Source organism: Phalacrocorax carbo, chromosome 3 (genome assembly GCF_963921805.1).
Source record: "Phalacrocorax carbo chromosome 3, bPhaCar2.1, whole genome shotgun sequence".
Taxonomy (NCBI): Eukaryota; Metazoa; Chordata; class Aves; order Suliformes; family Phalacrocoracidae; genus Phalacrocorax; species Phalacrocorax carbo.
Genome location: NC_087515.1, coordinates 126,125,361 through 126,146,579, shown reverse-complemented (window position 1 = coordinate 126,146,579; position 21,219 = coordinate 126,125,361). Strand labels below are relative to the sequence as shown.

Sequence of the window (21,219 nt, the reverse complement as noted above, 5' to 3'; positions counted from 1 at the left end):
GTGTACACAGGTTAATATTTAGGTTATCTATTGCATTCGTCCTTTAACATCTTTCTGCTTCCTCTCTCTCCCTTCTAGAAATGCAGCAGGATTTTCTCCTTGCCGTCTGCACTCTGTAAGAAAACTGAAATAATACTGCAAGGTGTGAGTAAGGAGTGAAGGCACAGGGCAGGACCAGAGATGAGGGTTCAATTCTGGGATCTCTCAGGCTTACCACTAAAATATAGATAATGCTTAGCAACCAGAAAATTTAAATTTTGACCTATAAAACACATTTTTAACGTATAAACCGTATTTTCTGACCTATCCGGTACTTTCTGCTCCAGAAGGCAGTTCCTGAAACGTCCCTGGGACTGATCTGGGTGCTAACCTAACACGGCTCTGAACAAGCTTTTGTCAGGCCAGCAAAACACGCTGTCATTTTTAAACGCATCGCTTGCGTACTTAAAATAGATCATGTGCTTAAATGCTCTGCTGGTCTGCGGCGGCGATGCCCGGCGTGCGTAAGGAGAAAATGCCCGAGCATACCGACAACCCCGAACGCCTGTAAAGAGGCCCTTCAAAGGATCACAGACAAGTATTTTTTTAAGCCTGAAAACAGACATTTATTAGAAAGAAAACTTATGGTTTTACAAACTCATCATCCATAAAACAGTGCATTTAAAAGCAAAAAAAAAAAAAACCAACTCCGGACTGACCCTTTAAACCTCCCACTTTGCTGGGAAGCAGTTACACCACCCGCCTCTTTGCCTCGATTAGCAATATTTCTGCACATCCGTCTCTCTCAGTCTTGTTTCATGCCAGCTGCTTCTGTGCGCTACGCTCCACGCTGGACTCTGCAAGCCCTTCTGTACGTAAATACGTTCAACAGTTCGAAGACCTACACACAAGTCACGCAGAGTTGTTTGCAAGACCGGCATTCAAATGTATATAGCTTTACTACGTGTGTAGTGAGCACGTAAAATAGCACGAGCACGGTCACGATCCGTATGCCTTTGAAAGCCAAAGAGCACGAAGTAGCGACATTATCTGTATGGCACAGGGTGAAATGGGATGCAGTACTGGAAATGCAAATTGAATCTCAGTATCAAGTAAGCGCCTCTAACTCAGAGGGCTCCACCGCACAACTGCTTCGCAGAAGCCGTAAGAAGCCCAGTCCCCTGAGATGTGTAAAACCGGATTAGACATGAACTTCAAAACCAGCATGATGCGGAATAATCCTATGCTGGCAGAAAGGGATCAAAGCTAATTTCTCTCTCTAACTTGCTTAATCTTCTGCGGAGATTTCTAAACTCCAGATACACACCAGGATATAAGTTAAAAACCTCTCTCTTTTATACGGTTCAGCAGTCGCTAACTGAAAACAGAGCAAGTTAAATATACCGGAGAGCAGAGTTACTCTGAACAGGCTGTTATAAAGGAACCCTATGGCCAGGGAGAGCAGGTCTGCAGTGAAGGAAGAGCATGGTAATGCAGGTTTGTCCACCTGGTTACTGTCAGGGTGTCACCATCCAAATCGCACCTCATCTGATCTCAGTCCAGAAATCCCAGGAGGCTTTTATTTTTACATCTAAATATAATTTTTTTAAAAAACCTTATTTTTTTCCCCCTAACGTGGCTCACGCAATCCCCAAAACACAGCTCCTGACAGCTCTCACATTGTCCTGGCAGAGGACTGCGAGTGCTCAGGCAGAGGATTTAGCGCTCTGCTGAGCAGGGACAGACCCGAGCACAGGAGGAAATTAAAAGCACGCTTCAGTTCTCTAGCTGAGGGGTGAAATCCCGGCGATGCCGAAGCCAGCAGCAAAGTTCCCCCCTGCGCTGCCTGGTGTCTGGGACCTCACCTGAGGCTTCGCAACCTTTAGCGCTGAGAGATCGCGCCGTTCCAGCAGATGCTGCTTCAGCTAAGCACGGGAGAGTCTCCCCTTCCGTGTCGCTCACAGCACAGCAGAAATCCTGCTAAACCTCAGGCTAAGGTGAGCTCCGGCTGACGCAGCACTGCTGGTGAAGCAAACCCCCGACATCCCAGTTTCTTTCGTGGAAGTCGGCTTCTTTGCTAAAAGAAGCTGTGTTTGGTCCACGCATGCTTTCATCGCGCTTCCAACATCAAGCGGGTTTGAGCAACTCCCTGGCCAAAGCCTCCCCCTTCCCTCCATGTTCCCCGTGGCAGCTCCTCGGGGTCTCTTTCTGCCCTGGGATGGTTCCATTTGCTCCGTGAACAGTGTTGTACATGTTTACACACGTAGATACACCTCATCTGGATCTGCTACGCTGACTTATAATTACAGCAACTTTAAAAAACCCAACCAAAGAACGAAAAAAAAAATCCACGCCTTCCCAATATTAAATGAAACACATTGATCCAAGCACCGGAATATCTCACCACCCATAAAAACCTTTCAGACCTAAAAAACAAAAAGAAAAGAAAAGAATTAAATAGTAATGCTCAATTCATCCATTATCAATAAATTAAAACTGAAATGGTGAAAGAAAAATTAAAATAATGCTTTACACCTACAGGAACTGAGCCACTCGACAAAAACCTGCTTCTAAGTACGACAGGAATTTTTTTCCACTTGGTGTGCTCTCATGTTCCCGTGTATTGGAGGGAAAAACAGCAGAACTGGAGGAATTTAGCATCTTCTTGATAAAACAAATCTAGGGGAATTCGTGGCACCCCACTAATACATGTAGGGGTTTGGCTTTATATTTATATGCACTACTTTTGAGTGGAATGCAACCAAGACGAGATGAGTTTCAGACCTGTCAGCAAGAAGTGTGACTGGAAGGGACAGTCCCCTGTGGAAACTGAGCTTATCTGCACCCAGAGCTGACTTGTCTCTGGGGTTTGATGAGTGGCAGCTCATCCCGGCGGTACAGACCTCCTCTCTCTACAGCATACTGCATTTAATCAGGAAGACCCATAAGCCTCAGAGAGCGAAGCCACTGATGAAAGTCTTTCCAGTAATTTCAGTGACAAGGGGATTTCACCCTAAAAATGGACTGTTTTTTCCCCCCTTCTCCTCCTCTGTAAGCTATTGCAATAGAGCGCTCTCCTGGGGTTTCTGGATGACTGGAAACGGCATCTTGAACCACCAGCTGGTTTCAAGCATGGGCTACTCGTGGCCATTCAAGCTGAGGGCAGCAATGCCACACGGCATGACTGCAGCCTCCCAGGGCTCCCACGCCAAACCACGGCGTGCTCCTGTCATCGGCACGTAAAGCTTTCCATACGGCTCCCTGACCCTGGAAAGCCCAAGCTGTTTAAGGCTGCCTGCAACTGTGGCTTTTGTGGAGATGGCATTGCATAGAAGAAAAAAATTAAATCCTCCACTCTGACAGGCAAAAGTCTCCCCTGGCAAAGGCGGGATGCCAAGAGATGGCTTTGATTAAAGTGAATGTTGACACACATCCCCCTGCTAGGACTGCTGGCCATGCAGCTCAGATCCAGGACAAAGTGTTGCACGGGAATCAGCATACCAACCTCCCTGCTGCGTGGCCAGCGCTGTCCTGCTGTGGCAGAGGCACTTCTGCAGCTCTCAGTGGGATATCGTAGCTTACGCACCCAAGGAAAGAAGTTTCAAAGGCGCCGGAGGACGTTCAGAGCTCAGGTCCTGCTCTCTGCTGATGGGGAAGCCGAGTTCATCCCACCAAACGTCAGCTGTCGGAGGTGGGTCTCCAGTCAAAGCTGGAGTCAATGGAGGGACAGGATCGCTAAGAGAGGACACATCGCGGTGTCAGTGCTGTCAACTGGGCGGGAGCCAAGACAAGTAGCTCAGACTGGACACCTAACTTGTAGATAAATGAAGTCAGCTGGAAAAAAAACCCAGCAGGGTAAAGTAACCACCCCAAAGCCTTTAAAAAAAAAAAAAGATTGTACAGGCAGGTGCAAATAGATGAGCATAACTATACCTTGTACTGGAACAGGAGTGGGGATACCTGGTTTGGGATGAAACAGCCTTCCACACTGTAAGTGCAGCGTTAGCTGTGCTGGTAAAAGGATACTGCTAACTAATAAACCCAGAAGTACTCCAAAAGAAAAAGTCCACTTTCAAGTGTAAATCAACTCCTTACACTGCCATCTAAAAAATATCCTGGTAGATAAAAGGCACAAAAAAATTAAGTACAAAAAGGCTAGATCATATGAAGTAACGATTAGACATAAGCGGACATGTTATATCACACATGTGTCTTTGATCTGTTAAATATTAATTTAAATGGACACACGTAAAAAGACACATAATATGGATAAGCACTTTTTGTTAGAAGAGAGCAACTCCCGTTACTGAGTAAGAAAGGAACAGCTACAGAGAAGCGCAGAATGAGGCATTTCATGCAAAGAGCAGTCCAAGAATATGAAAAATATATGGTACAGTAACGTACAGTTTTCTGGTACGGACAATAAACTTCTCATGTGCATATACTTCTATGCATTCAGTGTGGCTCTTCCAAATTAATTCCTTTTTACAGAACTTTTTTTTTTTAATCCTGGACTGCGAGCTACCTAATATGACAGATTGCTGTTCTCCAGAATCCTAAGATTATTCAGCTTGAAAAGATTACTTGAGCGAGGATCGAGTAACACTACGCTAAAACATACACTGTCTGAAACAAGCACTTATTTAGCTGCAACTCGAACCAGACAGCGTTAGCTGCACGTGTCTATCACTTCAAAATGCGAAGAAAGGCCTTTCATAACCTTCACACGCACACCCTAAATATATCTTGTGCCAAAACACAGCAAATACTCTCTGTATTAAAACAATCTGTAAAGCAACTTTTTATTTTTTGCTTCCTTCTTAAGTTCCAGCTTCAGGGAGTACTTAGGTAAACTCTCAGACATGCACTCGTAGGAGATGAAATACCAGCTTCAGCACATGCCTACGTTGTTTCCTCCGCTGTTGTTAATTTAGAGATGAATTTGCTACACCTGCCAATTATGTGCCTCTACAAAACTTTCCATCATTCTTAGTCAGGCGGGTTTTTGCTTGGTAAAATGCGGCCTAACCTCCCCTCTGCTCCCAGAGCACTGGCTTCTGGGGGATTTACGGGACACCCAGGGCTATATGCAACAGCAAACCCCGCAGAAAGGTAAAGAGAAGCTGTGCAAAGAAGCAGTAGTTGTGTCTAAAGACAAAGAAACAGAAGAACGACAGCACAGCAGAAGCCTTTTTTTTTCCTCATTACCATTTTGTTGGAAGTTTTTCAGCAGGACGATCTCCTACAGCACCTTCTATGATGAAACCAGATGATGTCAAAATAACCCCAGTTCAGCCTTAACGCGTCACGTCTTTCGCTTAAAGCTAAAAATAAAGATACACATGGATGATTACGAAATGGCAGACAGAAGAAACTGAAAACAATGCTTCGTTTCAGGATTCTGGATTACCATGAATTGTAAATAAATAAATAAATAAAATCAAGATATTAAAAATGCTTTCTCTTAAGTGATGGATGTAATGTATATTCATTAAAATATATATACATTGGGACAATGAATGGCTCATAAAAAAACACACGTAATGGAAATAAGAGGTAAAAAACTGTATTATGTTTCTAAGAGATGCCAGAAACGAATAGAAATCTGCTTAGAAGAGCACAAAACACGTTTGCCACGGCGTATTCCTGGTTTAGGATAAAGGCATTTTACCAGTTACACAGCTGCAATTAAGATCATCTCGGTCACAAACAACAGCATCGGGGGGGATTATTAGTGCCTTATTTGTCATACTGAATTACCTGTCCTATGTGTGTGCAGAAGTACCGGCTTAAACATTCAAATGAATCGCCTCCAAGAAAAGTCATCTTTATTTTCATTGTCCTCAATTTCACGCCCGGGCCAGCAACATCCAACGTACGCGTGTCAGCACGCAGCCGGCAGCGCGAGGAATCCACACTGACACGACAAGAACTAATGCTATTATTTCCTTAACGGCATCCGAATAGGCATTTCCCAAGTACTGCTTCTTATTGTAAGTTTAACCCGTGTGTTAATTCTCTTACTGAGGTCTCAAGCTGCTTTCACGAGAATCGAGGATTTAGGGGAATAAAATCCCTTCTATTCAATTTCGTACTTAAGAGACAAACCTTTCAAAATTAAACGGGAGCTTGCAGGCTGTTTGCCTTGAAAAGATCACTTCTCTGTTCCACGGCGCTGGAAAATATCTCTAACGCCCGTTTTAGCACGTAGACAATAAGTTTTTAGCGCGTCTCGAGTTTAAACCTGACAGCAGTTTGGGCAGCTGCCTTTAAATAAGAATCAGGACTGCGGAAATACATCGCGGAGAAGATTTTTCAGGATGATTTTAATGACAATTCAATGAGTGAACAACCAAGTGGTGGTCCATTAGGGTGAATTATTTCCTATGACTGAAATCCTCCTCCAATCAACCACAATATTCAAAGGTGATCAGGTGGGAAAAGACTTGGGTGAAGCAGACTCCTAGCAGTCACTTCCCTCAGCTGAAGAAATTTTTGAGCACATTGTGCTCAGGGGAGTTTTTCTTTCTGTAATCAAATATTAAAATATGAAGCGCAATGAAAACAAACATCTTACGCTACACACACACACTTTCTGTGCTTTCCAGCAAAGCCGCACTAGCAGATTTGCTGTGGGTATGCAGGAACTTATAGGTAGCATATTAAATATTGATTAAAAATAAATCCAAATAATTAGGCTTCAATTGTAATACCCATGTACATTTCTCTATAATTCATCATGAACGGAATTTTATAAGGTTCCACGAGAGGCTCTGGGTTTAATTTTAATTATGCATTTATTACATAATTCACAAAATTCAGTAATGTGAAATGAGTCTCCCAGCCATTCAAGTGAGTAACGAGATTTATCAGCCCAGTTTGTCACACAACAAACAGGATTCAAAGCAGTTATAAAGGCGGGTGATGAAAGATACATGGAGGGAGGGAAGAACCAGCAGCAGCTTTATTTCCATGTAATAATGCTAATAATATGCAAATAATTCCCCATCTTAATGAATACTTCAGATGAATGCCATGTTCAAAACGGAGATTGCATGCTGAAAGCTCGCAGTGAAAGAGGAAACTCGGCAGCTCGGCTGCTGTGAGTTTTCAAAGCTCTTTTGAAGCCACGAGGTTACGACTGCCGGTACCACCGAGCACCCGTCCATCCCCACCTGCCTGACGTGATGCTGTCACACAGCAGAAGATACCCAAGGCCCTCAAGCTCTTATGCCCTGTTTTTAGAGAGTGACAATCACGTCAAAGCCACCTTAAAAATGCACGTAATTTTTGAAATATGCAGGGATCCACACACAATCCCAGACTGGTGGGGGCTGGAAGGGCCCTCTGGAGCTCACCCCGTCCCACCCCTGCTGGAGCAGGCACCCCCAGAGCAGGGGCACAGGGCCGCGTCCAGGCGGGGGGTGAATGTCTCCAGGGAAGGGACCCCACAGCCTCTCTGGGCAGCCTGTGCCCCTGCTCTGGCACCCGCACAGGGAAGGGGTTTGTCCTCATGTTCAGGTGGAGCTTCCCGTGTTCCAGCTTGTGCCCGTGGCCCCTTGGCCTGGCGTTGGGCACCACTGAAAAGAGCCCGGCCCCATCCCCCTGACACCCACCCTTCAGATATTTATAGGCACTGATGAGATCCCCCCTCAGCCTTCTCTTCTCCAGGCTGAGCAGACCCAGGTCTCTCAGCCTTCCCTCACGAGGGAGATGCTCCAGCCCCTGATCCCCTTGGCAGCTCTGCCCTGGCCTTGCTCCAGCAGTTCCCTGCCCTTCTTGCACTGGGGGGCCCAGAACTGGCCGCAGCCCCGCAGCTGTGGCCTCACTGGGGCAGAGCAGAGGGGGAGGAGAACCTCCCTCGCCCTGCTGCCCACACTCCTTTCCATGCCCCCCAGGGCACCGCTGGCCCCCTTGGCCCCAAGGGCCCGGTGCTGGCTCAGGGTCCCCTCGCTGCCCCCCAGCACCCCCAGGGCCTCTCAGCAGAGCCGCTCTCCAGCAGGTCCCCCCCAGCCTGTGCTGGTGCGGGGGGCTGTTCCTCCCCAGGGGCAGGGCCTTGCACTGGCTCTGGTTGAATTCCCTGAGGTTCCCCCAGGCCCAGCTCTCCAGCCTGGCCAGACTGACGTACCCACCTACCTCTAGGGATCTAAATCTGGCCTCTGGAGCACAGGGTGCATACGAGAGGGTATGAAATGCCCAAACCTCCACCGGACTGGAACTTGTTCTCCTAAATACTTCTGGTGACGTCTCAAATTTTCATTTGGAAGTTTCCCCCAAATCTCTGCAATTATTAGAAGAGCAAGTCTCGCTGTCCTTAAATGAACGTTTTAATCAGTTTTTCCTCCCTCCCCCATGCCTTTGCAGACCTCCCCCCTTTCAGCAGGTATCATCTCCTCCAGGAGAATGCCCAGGAGTAGGTGATACCAGCTACTCTAACACCCTTCAGCTACCATGCTTTTGGAAGTTGTTCTCTTCCCCAATTATTTCATCCTCAAACATCCTCTAGGAACTCAAATATTTAAGACCTAAGACTTGCAACCTGCTCACAAAGTAGAAGCGCCCCGTCTGCAGCATCCCTTCCCACATTCTCGCCTGAAACTCACTTCTTACGTTCCTGCTCAGGGAACCGTTTCACTCAGCTTCCCGTACCCACACGTGCCCTCTCCAATTTCCAGTCCACCTCCCCCTTCGACAAGCCTTTAGAAGAAGCACGGACCTTCGGACTGCCTCCTCCCTCTGCTCTCTAACACCCGATCCAGGGCTCAGGCCCAACATCAAGAATTACAGACACTCACAGCCACTACAACTTCATGTCCCTCTTACAGCTGAGACCCTTCCTACTCACCTTCAAGTATCAGACCACCCTTTTCTTATGTGCTTATTATTCATTTTGCTTCCACTGTTCCCCTCTCCCCACCCTTGCCTTCAAACCCATCCACGAAGCAGCCCAAATTTACTCGCTTTCTTGATATGCCATACACGCAAATTGTCACTGTAAAATTCTTTCCCAGTTTATCAGAAACACTGACCCTCGGGAACATGTTTCTCCTCATACCTCCACAATTTCAAAGGTGCTTCAGAAATAGAAAATCATTACTGCTCTGCTCCAGCTGGATGGTGGCCTCTTCACCTGCCACCGGGATGAGCAGTCAGCTTGAATGCTCGTCCAAGGGGCTTTCGCTCCCACCTCTTCCAGAAATGCACCTCTCTTATAATCGGAATTGACAATGTTACAAAAATGCCTTAATTGCAGGATTTAAAAATATATAAGCATACATGGGGGTGGTACTTTTTACTTCTTGATTTTCAGCATTTCAAACTCATGCTCTCCAGCTGTTTTTTGCAACTAGAGTCAGGAGTGCATATATGTTTCTTAAGTACAAACTGAGGGTTTTTTTTTTTCCTCAGGTGATCACATATTGGCACCTGAAGCCCCAGAAGGAAGAACAAATGCTCTCCCAAATAACAACGTTCACATTTAGCAGCTCTACATTCCTGTCTGGCTGCTGAATCAGCAATCCCACCCTCCACAACAGTCACCTGCACTGCTTTCTTTCCCCATGTTCAAGGAAACGCATGACGAGCACAGATGACTTCTAAGGTGGCTACCTGGGTACTCCCTTTTGAAAATCCCAGTACATATCTATTTTTATGCACGTCTACGTTTATATCCTATTTTTATATATTTATATATGTATATACTTACACAGTTTTTATAAAGATCTATGTATTTACCTCTACATCTATCCCATTTTATGTTTATTTAAAGATTAATCCAATGATGCAACTCCAGTTTTAAGTGCACAGCATCAGCTTTGGTTTTCCCCTAATAGTCGCATTTGCCACACTACTGCTCGGAGGCAGCCGCGTAGGAAAAGAACAAGGTGGCACGTGCAAGCTTTGGTTGTCACACAAGTTGTTTTAACCTTTTCGGCTGCTTTCTTACGGACAGATACCTTTATCTGACCATAATGTGCGTATGCCACATATGACGCAGCAGACGCAATCTTAAACATAGCTTGTGTTTGCAGGGGTTTTATAGAGATAGAGGGAAGAGACACTGAGTTCCTGTGGAAGACACAGGCTTAAAATCAGTTTGAGCCCACCGAAGGTCACGCTGATGCTGAACGCAGGTCGTGGACCCTCCTCCTCTCTCATCCTTGGGGAAAGACTATAGTGTGAACCCCCTCCTTTCCTGGGCACTGAAGAATCCAAACAAGCCCTATAAATGACAGAAAAACCTTCTGCAGGCCTGCAATATCCTTCTGGGGTGCAGAGCAGCCGACCATGAGACACAAGCCCCCAGGACGCCAGGCTTCATTAGGTCTGGCGCTCACAGCACTGCTCATGAGACATCCAAACTGGAAGACAACAAAACAGGCCTTTACCAGCCTCCCCCCTCCGAAATCCTCGGCTCCAACGTTATCATATGACTTCACTATGAAATCGCTGGCCCTTGAAATATTTTGCTTATTTTGACCTCAGACAAAGAGGTTAATCTGCTGCTTTCACTGTGAGGTGGGACTAGCTGAGAGAGGATTTTTTCAACACCTGATCCACCGTCAGCAGAGCTCCCCACTCACCGAATGCTTTCTGAACTAAAAAAGAAACTCGCCCCTCATCTTTCACTTAAAGGATGCCTTTAGACACCAGACAATAGTGTCCTGCTCCCAGATATTTACCGCAAAGTATCAAAGTTGCCGCAGCAAAGAAGAAATCCTGAGCCAGGAAAGACCCAGAGGCTGATTGCACCCACTAAAATGCATCATTTCCCAAATATACATTGTACATTTGACTGTCCTCGTAGCCCAGACAGCAACCGGTCTGTTGGTCCCCAGAACTACTCAGGAAAGATACTGAGTCTGAAATAAGCCAAATAAGGACATAGATCTGTTGGAGCAGGGCCAGAGGGGGCACAGAAATGCTCCGAGGGCTGGAGCCCCCCTGCTGCGAGGCCGGGCTGGGAGAGCTGGGGTTGTGCAGCCGGGGAAGGGGAGGCTGCGGGGAGACCTTATTGCGGCCTTTCAGGGCTTGAAGGGGGGCTGTAGGAAGGACGGGGGCAATCCTTTTAGCAGGCCCTGTAGCGACAGGACAAGGGGTGATGGGTTTAAACTAAAGGAGGGCAGATTCAGACTAGAGAGAAGGAAGGAATTGTTCACGCTGAGGGCGGTGAAAGCCTGGCCCAGGCTGCCCCGAGAGGCGGTCGATGCCCCATCCCTGGGAACACCCAAGGTCAGGCTGGACGGGGCTCTGAGCAACCTGCTCTGGTTGAAGATGCCCCTGCTCACTGCAGGGGGGGTTGGACTGGATGGCCTCTAAAGGTCCCTTCCAACCCAAACCATTGTATTATTCTATGATTCTGTGAAATTATGCTTCACTGTTCCTCTTCCATGTACGTCACGGGCAACACAAGGGTGAAGAAGAGGTGGCCACTTCAGCTGCCTCTGAAAGAATCTGGTCTAGGAAAAACTCAGCACTGCCAACGAGAGCATCGTGAAATTTTTCAGGGTCCAAGTGACACCACAGATTTCCAATAACCCCCTTGAAGCCCCTGATCCTTCCCTGAATCACCACTGACTAGAATCAAGCATGCAGAGGAAAACAATCAGGAAGGAGTCTTGCAGCAGGCCTTGAAAGGGCCATTTCAACCCATTCATTGATCACAGAACCCAAATAAAATACGGGAAGGAAGATGGACAAATAAGCCTCCAGAGCAGCACATCTAAGCTACCAGGCAGAGGAACATCACTTAATAAAGCAGTTTTGCGGGCAGCACCAGAGCTGGAAACCTTTATTCTGGCCTCTACAATCACCACTTGAAGCACTCTGTTGACACAACAGAACATGGCTCAATTTCAAGCACCGTTGAGGTTGAGTAATTTCAAACATCTTTTAATGTTTGTGGATAGTCCAGAGGGAAGTTGGCCGAAAAGATCTCCAAGGCAGCCACGTGAAAATAGATACAAACCCCTTCAAATCATTACAGTGCCAGGCAGGAGGGAGGAAGAGAGATTGAAAAGGGAAAGGGGGAAAGGTGAAGATCCAGACTTCCAACTAAACTGCTTAAAGCATTTATTTATGTCCAGTGCCTCCATTACAAGTTTATAGTATGCCTTGGGGAGCAGTTACAGACCAATTCCATCAACTCAGATTGGTACTTCAAAAGTAAGATTTTAAGTGTCATTCCCTACTCTTCTTTCTTCTCACGGTATTAATACTCACATTACAGGGAGGTCATTCTCCTGTTTTCTTCTGGGTAGCAAAAATGTTGCATGAGAAATCAGATAAGACGTTAATACAGCTGGACTTAACCAGAATATTATACACCGAGGCACCACTGCTTTTAATGACAGTCTGGGAAAGACTGCTGATAAACCTGGATTAGAAGATAAAGCATGTCAGGGAAAACAAGCAGATTCATCTATAGAACCTCCCCCTAATCTCGTGACATCAACGGAGAGCCCTTTGGAAGTCTTAATTAAATTTACAAAGGACAAAATTAGCTGCTCGGTGTCAGTATTACTGCATCTTCTGGAGGGCGATCCAGCAGCAGGACTACCTCGTGCTGAGAGGTGGTTAAGGCAGTCAGAAAGACATTTGGGGAAAGATGCGGGGAAACTGAGGCATGGGAGCGTACAGAACCACCAGCATAGAAGCATCTTCTAAATCCAATTCAAGTCTCAAATCAGGTTGTTTGGATAACCAAACGTAACCTGAGAGGAGCAAAAGGGCCTTTCAGATACTGTCGGTCGCAGAACCCCTCAATTCTTACCATTTTTCTCCAGTTCACAGGCATTGCCTTGCTGCACAGGACAAGCCAGCATGTCAGCAAGGAATTTCAGGATAACCAACAGTAATAACAGAACAGCACTTATAGGTTTTTTTTTTGGGGGGGGATGTGTTTGTCACTTGTATTATGAGAATTCAGAATTAGAAGATCTGCCTCGAGAACTTCCAGGGAAATGCGGCATGAATTCCCTGCACCTATTTCTGGATGCCCTATTAAAAAAAAGCAGGGCTTCCCCACACACATGTCTGTGGACAGGACCAACTCATCGCCCCCGCTCTGGGCCAAGCAGTAAAGGCTGCTGTGGAGAACAGCAGCACACGCCTCCTGCAACAGGGCAACACACTGAGGCTGCAGAATCTGTATTATATGGGGCTAAAAGCTACTTGAATCTTGCCGATATCTCTGATCTCTTACTGTCCTTGTAACTCGGTACACGAACTAGATTATCCACCGCACCGGCAGCCGGCTCCTCATGACAAGAGAATTTAAATCGGGCAGCAGGGGAAAACGAGGGCCAGAAATGGCCCGGAAACCCTGAGCCGTGCACAAAGCGTAGAGACGATGAATGCAGACTGTTCAGTCTTCCTCTGGACGAGCAGCCTCTATTGCTTCCTGAACATTTCTACTAGTGCTTAGAAGTGGTAGTACTCTTAGAAGTTAAATAAATGTAAATGTTAGTGAACCGATGCTCACACCACTTCTGCCATGTGTGTAGGCGGCTCTGTTTTTACGGTGGAGAAAAACCGCACCAGGACGGCCAGGTTTGCTCTAGAGCCAGAGAGGGGGATGACTGTGCAGCTTCAACCTGAGCCTTTGGACGGCTGCTCTGCAGACCTGCCTGCTTTGGACATCTCTCACTGCATCTACCGCTTCTGAGCACCTCTCACAGGATCGCTTTTAGAGCTTCAAAGGAAAGAAAAGTTAAATCCTTCCTACCCATTTGCAGCAATATAATCACCACGCTTTCTTCAAGACATGATTCATCGCCTTGTATCCATCCACGGGGCCATCCCAAACAGGATCAGGAGAGTTTATCTTTCTCCCTATGCTAAAACCACTCTCCCGGCACCCCACAACACTGAGTTTCATGGGTATTCGCTGGGTGAAGAATGAAAACGGGTGGGCGTGAGTGCAAAGGCCCCCTCCCACATCACCTGACAGAGAAAAGCCTCAGAGGCCTCAGCATTTAATGAGCACCAGCAGCTGCTAAAGATAGCCCCCCTAAGCCTCTGCCGATACCTAAATATCTGACGCCCAAACTGTTTCCTAAAGGACGATTTTCCTCTACGCAGCCAGACAGAGCACAAGCTACTCCACCAAGCCCGTTAATTTGCTGCTCGCTCCTACCCAGCAGAGGTAAGGAGTAAATCAGCACCTCTGTAGTTTTGCGACAGATGCTGTAGATTTCCAAGACAGACAGACTGCCCTACTGGGACATGGCGCTCCACGTCAACAGCACATTAAGAGGCTCGCGATCCCAGCATTAGCTGCGTGAGCGCTATCAATAAATAGCTATTTTTCAAGCTCAGTTTCTCCAAGCTCCCATCAATTCCCATTTTGATGTGGATTCTTACCGTGAGCAAACTCATCGCAGCCCAGCTAACTTTGCCCATCCGTCCCAGACACCACGTCTGTTCACACAAGACTGTGACATATGGACTTTTCCTTTAAAAAAATGAGGAGTGGCCGCATTTTTCTATCACTCTTCTGGAGCAAAAGTGATCCATTGGTGCCTGAGGTGAAGAGATGCTACCATGCAGCACAACCACCCTGTGCAGCAGCTGCTCTGACAGCCAGGACAGCATCCTCCAAGCACACAAAATTTCTTCCTGTGTTACTGCTTAAGCTTCTTCTTAACAACAACAACAAAAAAAAGGCAGTTTGCCTTTAAATCGAGACAGTAGAATCCATCTCGCTTGCCCCACCAAGGACCAAAGACACCAGCAAAACACTTTATCACATGCCCAAGTAGCCCCTGCTGTCGACACACTTAAAAACCAAGATGCACTTGATAGTTTTGTTGAGCCCACGGAGGACCGAACTGAAGTCCCACCCTTCACCGCAGGCACGGCGTCGGTGGATTACTTAACTCCCCCCCTTCCAAAAGCAGGAGCAAATTTCACGAGAACTCCACTTCGTCAGGCCGTGGTGAAGTCGCAGGTCAGTCTGGAAGGTGGGAAAGCAGTTTTTAAATGTGTTGTTAGGGTCGGCATCACTGGGAGAGCAGAAGAGGATCCCTTAAGCTTTCAGGCAGCGTTGGGTTCTTCAGCAGCTCTCCATTGCCTGAATGTAAAGTAGTCTCAGCTGAATTTCACTAATTCCTTCAAAGGCTCTCTTACACTCATCTCCACAGATAATACAGTTAATACGCTTTAAGAAAGTGCTCTCTAACCCCAACAAGGCTATTCAAAAAGTAAGGCTTAACCAGTCGACCTCTCATTATCTTCAGCATTTCACCCATCTCTCTCCAATACACAAATTTCAGCCTCAAAGCAACCCTTCCTTAAGGCGACACAACTGAACATCAATAATTACAAACCTATTCAATGCCTTAAATGAACTGGTGACACGAAAGCATCCAAACTGTCCCCAAAAGAGCTCAGTAGGGGCCACGAATGCCAGGTTCCTCCTGAAAGTCACCGTGTCCGAGGTACGGGACATTCGAGCAGTATTTCTGCTCTCACGTGCCTCAGCCGATAAATCAGCACCGCCCCAGCAGGATCTGGCCCACTCTGTGCAAGTCTAACGCTTGCACAAGATTAGCCCAAATGAAACGAGACAAAACCAAATCCTTAAATGTTAATTAACTCCCGCATGATGAATTTAACAAGAAACCTTTCCAGTAACTTTGCAATTTGTAGCGACAATATTTACAAAGTTTGGGAGCTGTGAATAAAACTGGAATTACTCAATAGCAGCTCTTATTAAATATAGCAGCCTGCAAGATCAGTGAGATTTGGCACGCACTAAAAATTAGTGAGATGTTTGCCTGTTGGCTCCTCCAGAGGCAAGGGTGCTGGCATCCTCTACTGGGGTACCACAAACTTGCCCTTTTGCCCTTCTGCCCCAGGTTATGTTTAAGGTTCACCCGCCTTTAACGGCAGCCGGGAGCTCATTCTGCCACCAAACATGGAAAAGTTGCTGACGGTGGCAACAAGTTAAAGCTTTTTTGAGGATAAGCCTATATTTTAGTGTTATGTTTGCTGGGGGCCGGGTGCCAATGCCCAGCGCGGCTGTGTGTGTTCTGCACACTGCAGCCTTTCCAGACGCTGCCACCCTCCTGATGGCTGTAGACTCAGAGAGCAATTTCAGCTGTTCCCAGCCTCTAAAAGTGGTGTTTCACCCCATCCAGCCCAGTATGCATGCTATTTAACATGTAATATAGACGCTGTAAGCAGCTTTTGCATTTGAAGGCCTGGTACAAAGAACAAGTTAGGTCTCTTTAGGACAAAATCTGTCTCACTGTGCATTTGAAAGCACCCAGGGAGATCCTGATCCTACCAGGGGCTGGAGACTGTTTCAATTACAAAAGAAAAAAAGCACACAAATACATCTTAAAGAAAGGGGAAGATGGAGCAGGAGCCTTCAAATGGATGCAGCTTTGTTAGAAACAGGAAGAAAAACAATCACGGGAAGAGGAAACCACAGAAAACCAGTTTTGGAAACAAAAGACCTCCAAGAGGCCGATGATGGCCTTGATTAGCAACCCCAGCTCGGGGCTGGAGCAAAAGGAGCATCACGAGCAAAGCCATCCCTGGGAAGAGCTGAAGCAAGGTAGATGCTGCGACAGTTTGCTGCTTTTCAAGAGAGGTGAGCTACAAGGACCCTTCACACATCCGTTATCCGTGAGGAGAGCAGAGCATCCTCTTGCCCGTGGAAATGAATCTTGGCTCAGGAGCGAGACAACGCTGTTAGGAGTGGAGGAAGCGCCTACATCCAATTACACTGCCTTAATGAGTCTAAGAATAGATGAATATTTTATCGGTTTTCACCCTGAATATTTGGAGGGTTTTTCATTTCAGGAGAAAAGAAGATGCAAATTCACGGCAAAGGCACGGTGGGGCATCCAGCTGGTCCAAAAAGAGCTGTTGGCCTGGTTTTGCACCTCCAGATCCCGATGATGTAGCTGGACCATGGATACAGTGAACCATGTGAGATGTCACCCCTCAGCCTGGTGCCATCCTCTGTCACCAGCAGCGCAAGGTCAGCTGCAATCTTGAGATACCTTTTTCTGGGGAGGATGGGACAGAGGGGGGTTGGTGCAGTTGTAGCCGTCTCCTGGGTTTATGCAAGAAAACTCTCTGCTCATACTCATGATCTGTCTTCCTGTAAAGAAACCTCGTAATGTAACGGAGCATCCACCCCTTCCTGCAGAAGGATGTAGTAGTAATGGCTTAACATGCTCCCCTGTACCCCCACTGACCTGGATCTTTTACTGACAGCTCTCCCTGCAGGGTGGTAGGACATACATCGAGCTCAGACCTGGCCGTAGCAATTGATTTGAGGGCATATACTGGTTTACCTGATCTCCCTGGGCAAATTCTCTCCCTCCACCTTGAATTAAATCTAAGCATGAAGCAAAACCGGCTGCATTTGTGTAGTGATACATAAATGTGTCTGTAAAGCATTTTAGGATCCTTCAGGAAAAATGCTAAATACCTGTTCTATAATTCAATGTATGTTAATACAGTCACCACAGATTTTGACTGTCCAATTGCACAGGAAAAAGCAAAAAAAACCAATGGTGCTTGCTGAAATGTTACGATGCCAAGGGATGGAAATGGGCCAGAGCCTCAGAATATTCAACCAAGTCGTGTACGGGGTGCAGTGAAAAAGCCCGTCACGGCACACGCACAGAGCCCCGCACGGCGTGGGACAAGGAGCGAGCTCCGCACGGAAGCACGCTGGGTCTGGCCTGCAAGTGCCAAAGCCGCGAGCCGGGTGCTGTTTCATGTTTCTGTGAGCGCCAAGATCAAAACCCAAAGCCTGCCTCAGCCCCCGTGCAGCGAGGGCCTTGGTCCTGCTTTGCTGCTCTGCTGCTCGCCAGGCGGAGAGACAGGGTAAGCATTCTTCTCGCTTATTTTTCACTGCGTCCTCTTCTAAAAGGCTGTACCTGAGGTGCTTATATCCGCCGGCAGCTTTTGCCTGACATGACCTCGTGAAGGCAGGGCTTCAGACCACAAAGCATAGAGCACTTGCCCTCTTTTTCCACAAATGCATTAATTGCTGCTACTTCTGGACTGTAACGTATTTTTGTTTGCTGCTTGGAGCAACTCTGAGCAACTCCAAGCCCTCCCTCGTTCACGTTCTTCAGCGTACACGTGAACAAGAGAACCTACTGCTTTTCCAACGTGTGCCAACATAAAGACTCTAAGCAACATCATACGTTTAACAGACTTAGCGCTATTTTAGTATGTGCTAAATTAGGGGCGCGTTTGAAACGCACCCACCGAAGCAATCCGTGCTCACGCACCGCCTGCCTTTACACCTTGAGAAACAAGAAGAATCTCTGCCGCAGCACGCTGCACTCGGGAATACTCTCCTCTACAGTCCCCCCTTCAATTTTCCCCCACGTGCCTGGGAAAAGCTCTGCAATTCATTTCCTCCCCCAGCATCTTTGGTTTCTCAGTGACCATTTAACCAAGTCACTTCTGGACCCCAGCCCTTGTTTCAAACCTCCTCCTGGTTTGCTGCGGTGCTACCGATAACACATCTCAGCCTGACAGCTGGAGCGCCGCCGAAGCGAACTCTTGAGTGCCTTAGCAGGAGGGGCAGGAGGAGTATTATTCTCCAGCAGCGAAGCACCCTTTCCTCCCGCCTGGAGCAACGGCAACCCTTCCGTTCCTTTGGTTTCTAACAATATCTTCCTCCTGCTGCAGAGTTACAAAAGGCCCGACCTGAAAAGCAGCTCTTAAAACAACTGTCAGCAGTTTTTAAAGCCTGTTAAGCGGTACGCTGGAAGGAGAGGGGGAACCAACTCGCCTCAGAGGCAAACTCCAGTTCAGCTTCGCTTAGCCATAGAAACTAAAATACAAAAATAAATATGGGTGGACACTGGTAAACCAGTAAAACTGGACATTGGTAAAACCAAGAGAGCTGTCACGTCGCAGGAGGGCAAAGCACAAGGTTTGCTGGCAGACGGAGGGCAAACAGAGCGAGACAGAGGGTCTCCAGCTGTTTCGTGGGAGGACAGTGGGAGCTGTCAAAAACCTGCTTCGACCCGCTGTCATCTGGGGAAGAGGAAGAAGAGGACGTGTCTGCCCATTAAAGGGCACAACGTCGCCTCTTAACTAGCAGCAGTGGCCTTACCCAGCTGCGAGCCTGACCCGGAGAGGCTCCAGGAGCTATGAAACGCACACCCCTGCTCGCAGCTTAGTTCTAACCCTCTGGAGATCCTGGCAGACCCTCACCTGTAAAAACACCGGCAGGTGTCACAGGAACTGGATGCAATCGTTAAAAGTCTTCAAAGACGGCACGCTCGGATAGGAAACGTTCGACCAGCGCAAGGTAATGATGCATATCTGCAAGAGGGCTGCAAAGCGTCAGCAGGAAGGGGTATGCAAAAGCATACGCTGCGTTCGTTCTGCTCTGAAGCAGAGAGAGTATCTGTACATGTGCCATCGACAACGCACCAAGGATTTATTTTATTTTAATACGCTCGCTGGCAGGGATCCAGCGATAGTTCTGTGACCTTCAGTTTCTCATTGCCCAAGTGTATATTTCACAGACCAACATATTATATACCTCCAGGTAATGAAAGCACATTTATAATCTGATAAACCACTATCCCTAGCTAGGCTCAGATGAACAATTTAAGAACTCTGGTGTTACCAATTTTTTTTTTTCAAGTGGAAGATTAAACCAAGAAATCATTGTCTGCTCTTCTTCCACCACCCCCCCCCCCGCACTGGCACGTGTTGCACACCACGTGCAACTTGCGTTTGACAAGTCCACAGTTGAGAGTTAGAAAACCCAAATTCCTGAGAAAACCAAAAAACCTGCTTAAGAAACCTGGCAGAGTTATATTTTAACACCTGGTTACTTTTCAAAGCTACTTGCAGAAGCTGTTTGCAAAACAGCTGTTCAGAGTCCCATCTTTATTACCTCAATGCCATCAACGCCAAGTAGATTTTGCCTCTTAGTAAATGCAGAGTAATATTTAGATGTCTTAAGAGTTTCAAGACTGGAAAACCATTTCAATGTTAAGAGCCTCAAGCAGCAATAAATCATAACATTTCAAAAAGGAGTTCGTTCTGACTCCAGTATTATTGAGTTAAATTACTTGTACCACTCCAGTCCAGTCCAGTAATTCCGCATGTGAGCAACGAGCGGCAGCGCTTCGGTGATAAGGATAGAGAGATATCTGTACTAACGGGGAAACATAAGCTCCATTGTAACGCAGACTCGGTGCAGCCGTAACTGGAGCCGTTAGCAATGTCTCCTGGCTTTCTCCGGGGACCAACTCAGCATCACTATCACATACTTCTCCAGAGTGATGAAAGCACGTTATAGGCTGATAAAAGGCAATTCGTGGTATTTCTTACAGGCCTCTAAAGATGAGCAATTTATTAAAAAGGGCTTTTCGGGAACCTGGCAAAACCAAAAGGTTCTTCATCAACACCTCACACCAAATCCATCTTCCCTTAAATAAATTCTTAGAGCCAGTGCTATGAAGTCACTCTTCCCTAATTGCCACTTTTTCCCATTTGCAAATTACAAATGGTAATGGCTCTTCGCTTGTCAGCAAAGATTTATCAACATACGCCTGTGTCGAAAGGTCACACGAGTGAATCCGAGTGCACTTTCTAGCAAGCAGTGAGCAGGAACCCCCCCCCGCACCTGAGCCGTCCCATCCCTAACAGCGCACCAAACCGGATGGCGTAACACGTAAGAAAATAGCCTAAAGGATAAAAACCCAAACTATAATTATCAAAGTAAAAGAACAAAGCAGCTCTGAGACGTGACGAGCCTTGCTTTTCTTATCCTCTGTTCACTTACTCGCAACAGGTCTCCCAGGCACTACTGTGAATTAGAGTAATGAAGAGATGCTCCAGGGTTTGGCTAAAGGCTACTGCATCCAGCTGTGCACCCGTCATTAGAACAAAAAGAAACCACCAGAAAACCCAGGGCCTGATTCTCATTCACCACTTTAAACCACTCTGGCAGTGTAAATGCGAGAATAAATTATACCCACACCTCCTCTAACAGCGGCGTAAATGAGCTGGAATGTAAACGCCGATCCAGCTGAAGATTTCAAGTTAAGAACTAAAACACAGAGGGCCAGATGTTTCGTCGTCTCGGGCCTTGTGCAAACGCTGCTTTCCATGCGCGGTGGAGTTGTTCGCCTCTCCTTTGAACAGCACCTGGGAACTGCAGCGCCATGGGAGGCACTGAAAAAACTAGGCACAGAAATAACCAATAAATGAACCATCCAAAAACTCCTTTTACTG

At 47.0% G+C, this 21,219-nt stretch overlaps 1 protein-coding gene and 1 long non-coding RNA gene across 2 annotated transcripts in view; both read right to left on the bottom strand.

The window, feature by feature from the left end:
• XKR6 (XK related 6) overlaps nt 1-21,219 on the bottom strand; it is a 192,970-nt gene that overhangs the window by 136,945 nt on the left and 34,806 nt on the right. The gene's annotated exons all lie outside the window — the stretch shown is intronic.
• LOC135312697 (uncharacterized) lies at nt 564-7,344 on the bottom strand. Its single transcript, XR_010372389.1, has 3 exons — nt 3,913-7,344; nt 3,485-3,813; nt 564-2,405 (listed from the first exon to the last, which is right to left on the bottom strand). It is a non-coding gene; the product is annotated as an uncharacterized LOC135312697 (long non-coding RNA).